Source organism: Nicotiana tabacum, chromosome 14 (assembly GCF_000715075.1).
Source record: "Nicotiana tabacum cultivar K326 chromosome 14, ASM71507v2, whole genome shotgun sequence".
Classification (NCBI taxonomy): domain Eukaryota; kingdom Viridiplantae; phylum Streptophyta; class Magnoliopsida; order Solanales; family Solanaceae; genus Nicotiana; species Nicotiana tabacum.
In genome coordinates, this window is record NC_134093.1 from 66,174,608 (window position 1) to 66,180,960 (window position 6,353).

The 6,353-nt window shown below is 34.9% G+C and overlaps 1 long non-coding RNA gene across 1 annotated transcript; it reads right to left on the bottom strand.

Annotated features, from left to right (window-relative positions):
* Positions 1–1,592: 1,592 nt before the first annotated feature.
* LOC142169144 (uncharacterized) lies at positions 1,593–4,717 on the bottom strand. Its single transcript, XR_012698884.1, has 3 exons — positions 4,560–4,717; positions 2,025–2,098; positions 1,593–1,679 (listed from the first exon to the last, which is right to left on the bottom strand). It is a non-coding gene; the product is annotated as an uncharacterized LOC142169144 (long non-coding RNA).
* Positions 4,718–6,353: the final 1,636 nt, after the last annotated feature.

Below are 6,353 nucleotides of genomic sequence, written 5' to 3' on the forward strand. Positions count from 1 at the left end.
TCTTGCTCATGACTCGTAGAACCTATGAACCTAGAACTTTGATACCAACTTGTCACGACCCAAAATCCAACTAGTCGTGATGGCACCTAATCCAACCCGCTAGGTAAGCCAATTAACAATAAACTACAACACAACTATAATGATACGGGTCAAAAATGAAATATTTGAATTTATACAACTCCCCAAGGATTGGTAGTACAAATCATGAGCTTCTAAGATTTAGAGTTTACAAAGCTAGTATGAAATAAATACATCATCTGTTCGAAACGTGCATAAATAGATTTTTAAGAATCTACAGCTACCATGAACAAGAGGCAACTACAACCGGAACGCATGTACATCTTCAATGCCATCTCCCACCATACACAGCAACATCAGCTCCAAAATCTGCACGCAAGGTGCGGAAGTGTAGTATGAATACAACCGACCCTATGTACTCAATAAGTAACAAACCTAACCTTAGGTTGAAAGCAGTGACGAGCTTGGATAACAGTCAAAGTTCAACTCCAACAGTCAGGAACAACTCGTAACAATATAATGAAAACCGTACAAATAATACTCAAAGATATGATGCTCAGCTCGTTCACAGATATAAAAAATAGGCATGCTTCTCAGGTATAACAGTAAAATCCAAATCTTTCACCGAAATCACCAAAAAAGTGAGTATATCATAAAACTGTGATTTTTCCCAAAACTTTCAACAAAGATAAGATGTTTCATTATCAGATGGCATGAGGAAAGTACATCTCTATGCCTACATGTCAATGTGCATGTGAAGTCATGAATGTCACAATACCGTACCGCATGAAGAAATGCATCTCTATGCCTACATGCCAAGTATGCATGTCAAGTGTAATGCACCATAATGATAAACTCATGTGATCATGCTCTCGGATTAGTCAACCACACTCAGTCCTCCCAATCACTTAGTTCTCCTAATCACTCAGTCTTCCCAATCACTCAGTCCTCCCAGTCACTCGGCACTCTTACTCAGTAGGTACATGTGCTCACTGCTGGTATGTCAAACTCCGGAGGGCGGATCCTGCCCAAGCGCTAATATAGGCCAATCATGGCATGAATCAATAAAGCTTGTTGCGGTGTGCAGCCCAATCTCGTAAATATCACTCACAATCAGGCCCTCGACCTCACTCAGTCATCATCATCTCCAGTCTACCGGCCTCACAATTCTCATGCCAGTCAGCCCAACAATGATAACATGATGTGACAACAAGTGATAACAGAGGCTGAGATATGATATGCAAATGAATGAATATGACTGAGTATGTAATTGCAATTTAAGTAGATAACTCAACAGCAGAAATGACTTCAGCGGGTCCCAACAGAATAAGCATATAGCCTAAACATGGTTTCTAACATGGATCATAGCTCAATTACTCAAGCACGTAGAAATTTCATTGATAGAAACAAGGTTAGGTAACTACACAGTACCACAGAATAGACCGAGTCATAATTCACACGGTGCATGCCCACACGGCTGTCACCTAGCATGTGCGTAACCTCAACACCAAACACATATCATGTATATTCAGGGGTTCATACCCTCAACACCAAGTTTAGAAGTGTTACTTACCTCGAACAAGCTGAATCCAATACCGAGCAAGCCAAACAATACTCTAGAAACGTCATCCCGCATGTACCGACCTCCGAACGGCTCGAAACTAACCAAAAGCAACTCAAGAACATCAAATAATGCCAAAGGAAACAAACCCAATCGATAAAGGTCAAATCTTTAATGAAAAGCCCAAAGTCAACCAAAAAGTCAAACCCGGGCCCGCACCTCGGAACCCAACAAAACTCACAAAATCTGACAACTCATTCAATTAAGAGTCTAACAATACTAGTTTCACTCAAAGTCCACTCCGAATCGACGTTCAAAACTCGAAAATTCACTTTATGAAATTTTAGATAAAAATCCCTAATTTTTCTTTCAAAATCATCAATCAAATGCCAAAATCGAAGATGGATTCATGAAATATAATCAAAATCGAGTAGGAAACACTTACCCCAATCTATGTAGTGAAAATTGCCTCAAAAATCGCCTCAATCCTAGCTCCGTAGCTCAAAATATGTAAAATGTCTGAAACCTTCAAAATAGAGTACTTTATACACTGTACCAGAGGTACCCTTTGACTAGTCGAGTCGTTACAATTGGGTATAACATAATAACGTGCAATAAGTAAGGTAAAAGCAATAAAGGCAAGTACAGGCATGAAACAGTGAAAATATTCAACTAGTACAGGTGAAAGCATATAGCATGTAAGAAAATATTGATCAAGGAATATGTAACAAGAACAAGCAACAGTTAAATAAGAGATAACAAATAAGGCCTAAATAATAGTTAATGGCATATAGCAATCAAGGAAAATAATGAGATATATCATGGTATAACTAATGACATAAAGCATATATACTTGTCACCTCGCATATACGTCATCCCCACACATAATTCACATAGCAAATAGACCAAACAAGTCCTAATTCCATCAAGTCAAATTTAAACACAACACTTACCTCTTTCCACAACCAAATCGATACTCAACCACGAATTTTGAACAAGCCTCCAAACCAACCGAATCTAGCCAAATATCGTTCAACCAATTCAAAATAAGCTTTAGAAACTACCCACAAATGAAAAAGATTCAATCTTTAACTAAATTAAAAAAGTTAACAAAAGTCAACCTCGGGCCCGCTTGGTCAAAATCCGAGATCCGGACCAAATCCTAATTACCCATTCACTCCCAAGCCCGGTTATGTGATTTGTTTCGAAATCTTACCTCAATTTGAGATCTAAATCTCAATTTTATAAAATTTCTAAATTCTACCCAAAACCCTTAATTTCTACCATAAAATTTAAAGATTTGATGTTAAAAACTCATGAAAAGTAATTGAAATTGATTGAAAACTAGTTAAAGATGCTTACCGATGAATTTGGGAAGAAAACATTCTTCAAAAATCGCCTTTAAAGTGTTTAGGGTTAAAAAATAGTGTAAAATGAGCTAAAAGTCCTGATTTTCTCCTCTTTTACCCGACTGCAGATGTCGCAATTGCGAATACTTGTTCGCAAATGTGATGTCCACAAATGCGACACACGCATTGCAAATGCAATTAGTGCATCAGGATTGAAGAAGTCGCAAATGCGACATTTCCCTAGCATTTGTGAAACCCCATCCATCGCAAATGCGGTGCAAGCTTCACAAAAGCGAAATTGGTCTCACCAGGCACATGGTCGCAAATGCGACACTGAGACCGCAAATACGAACCCAACTCAGTTCGCAAAAGCGAGGTACCATCCCCCAGCCCTTCTTCGCAAATGCGAGCTCAACTTCACAAAAGTGGAGTTCGCGTTTGCGAACAGGTCTTCGCAAATGCGAGACTTGCAGTTCAACACCAGAAACTGAAGTGCACCAGCTATTTTGAATCAATCCGCAATGCCTCAGAAACTCACCCAAGCCCCTCGAGCTCCAAACCAAACATGCACACAAGTATAATAAAATTATAAAAACTTGTTCGCCACCTCAATTCATCAAAATAACATCAACTAACAAGAATTGATCCTCAAATCTCAAGATTTCAACTTGAAAACTCAAGTTTCACACTTTTTCACATATCACACCGAAATGCGCTCGGGTTTCTCCGAACCCCAACCAAACACGAGTACAAGTCTAAAAATATCATACGAACCTACCGGAATAGTCAAAACATCGATGCGAAGTCATTTACCCAAAATATTGACCGTGGTTAACTCTAGCCTCATTTTAAGTCAAAAATCACTTTTTTATCAAAATTTTACGTAAAAGCTTTCCCAAAAAACGGCACGAACCATGCACGCAAATCAATAAATATCAAATGAAGCTATTAGAGGTCTCGGAATATAGAAATAACAGTTAGTACTCAAAACGACCTATTGGATCGTCGCAGTCTAGACTATAGATTACTCTAATTTAAAATTTGAATTTCAGTCAAGGGCGGAGAGACATGGAGACATATCTCTATATAAAGCCAAAATCATGTTAACTCCACCACTGTATTCTTCTCCAACTAACACAAAAGTATCACATATAATCCAAGTGACTAGGCTTTGACATGTAGAGTAACTATATAATTTTGGCTGGTATGCCGACGCAGAATTATTTTGTTTCCCTAGATGTCAAACTTAGTTGCAAGACAAATTAATTTTATCCACCACTTATCGCAACTAGGGCTCACGCACTAGTAAAGAACCAAGGTCGATACTCCGTCTACCGGTACTTGTTATTTTGGTGTCTACTAGAGCTTCAAGTCCAGTTGAACATTGTAATATTTTCCATTGGACTAGTTCTTTATCTTTTTTTCCGTAATTGTTTTCCAGATTCTTCTTCATAAAACAATAGAAAAGAAAATAGACATGCGACGAGACATGGAATATAGCCGAAACTAAAATTTTCATTAATACTAAGAGGAGTCATAATGAGTGCTCTATTTTTAATACATTAAACTACTTAGGGAAGGGTCGCAGGGAGGGGAATTTAGAGGGCTGGCGTAATTGTTGATGTGCTCACCTACCCTATGCAGCAGTACCCGCAGCATACGTGCAATTCTGTTGTATGTTGTTTATCTCTTGTCGACTCGCGGATGAGCCTATCAATGGCGGCTCTTATGAATAGGGCATCTGGGATAGGCCTTGGCCTAAGAGGCATTATATTCTACTTATTGTTTGAAGAATATGAAGTAGTAATTTTCTAGTTATTTTATACTGTATTATAACCCTATTATTTATAGGCACGTTTTGCCACCTAATTTGGTTTTTTCAGATGGCTTCTCATAATTGACACGACTGTTGGTATTTTCCAGATTTGGGTGCATGTTTTGAATCGCCCTATTCATAACATTTTAATTAACAAAATAACTGCCAAGGCATGTTCACATTTATCTATATTAACTAGTATTAGTACCCGCGCGGATGCGTGGACACTAATCATGTCAAATATTGAAGTTATTTGGATTATATGTAAATAATTTTAAAATTTAAACTTTCTCGATAAATATAAATAGTCATTGGGTATTAATAAAAAATATTACATGAAAAAAAATTAGCCATTTCTTCTATTTTTCTTTTTTTATACCATTCTCGTCGGTGTCATTGGATCCTAAAAATAGCCAGGAAGCAAAATAATAACTCATATTTATGGCAAAACAATTAAATGTTGAGACTATGAATGACTCTTTGGATACTACTTACCTCTTTTACTACTATTTGAACTCTTATTTGGTGTGTTGATATTTTTTTAAAAATATTTTTTTTAAAAAATTTTAGTTTCTAAAACTTTATTTTTCAATAATAATTACTTTTATAATAATGTAAGTGCATATATTATCCTTAATTCAAAACTCATTTTAGTTGGCTATCTAAAAATTTTAAAAATTCTTTAGCCATTGAATTATTTTTTTCCAATTTGAGTCCATTTTGATATTTGATATTAACCATGTTAAATATCTGAGTTATTTGAATTATATGTTAATAACCTTCAAATTTAAACCTTCTAAATAATTATAGATAATCGTTATATATTAATTAAGAAACATTACATGAAAAAAGACTAACATTTTCTCAAATCTCGTAGTGATAATTTTATTTTTGCACTATTCTCATTGGTATCATTGGAACCTAAAAATAGGCAAAAAGAGAAATAATAACTCATATTTATGGCAAAGCACAAAGGTTGCCACAATATAAACGATTCTTTGATTACAACGTGACTCTTTTACTACGACTTGAACTCTTATTTGGTATGATATTATCCTTGAATTCTTATTTTGTATGCTATTATGTTTAAAAAAAATATTTCTATTTTGAAATTTATATTTCTAAAACATTATATATATATTTCAATAATGATTATCTTTATAATGATGCAAGTGAAGATATTATCCTTAATTTAAAATTCACTTTAATCGGCTATCTAAAAATTTAAATGATTCTTTAGCCGGAAAAACCTTATTTCAGTATGACTTCATTTTAAGTTTATCGATATCTCTAAAAAATAATTTTGAATTTTTAATACCCTATATATACAAAAAATTTATTCTTTGAATCATTAAATGCTAAATTAGTTGATTGCTATTATATAACACTGCATATATTATCTTAAAAATGCCAAGTAGTTTATTTTTCGACACCATGCTTGGATTAACCTCAATGCAAACTACTCAAATTGCATTAAAATTCAAATTCGAATATCATATCAGTTTGTTAGTAATAGTGATTTTTTAAAAACGGCACACAATGTAAATAAAAAGATATATTCTAAGATGCCCTTATCTTATAATATATGTATTTGAGTTGAAAAAATATT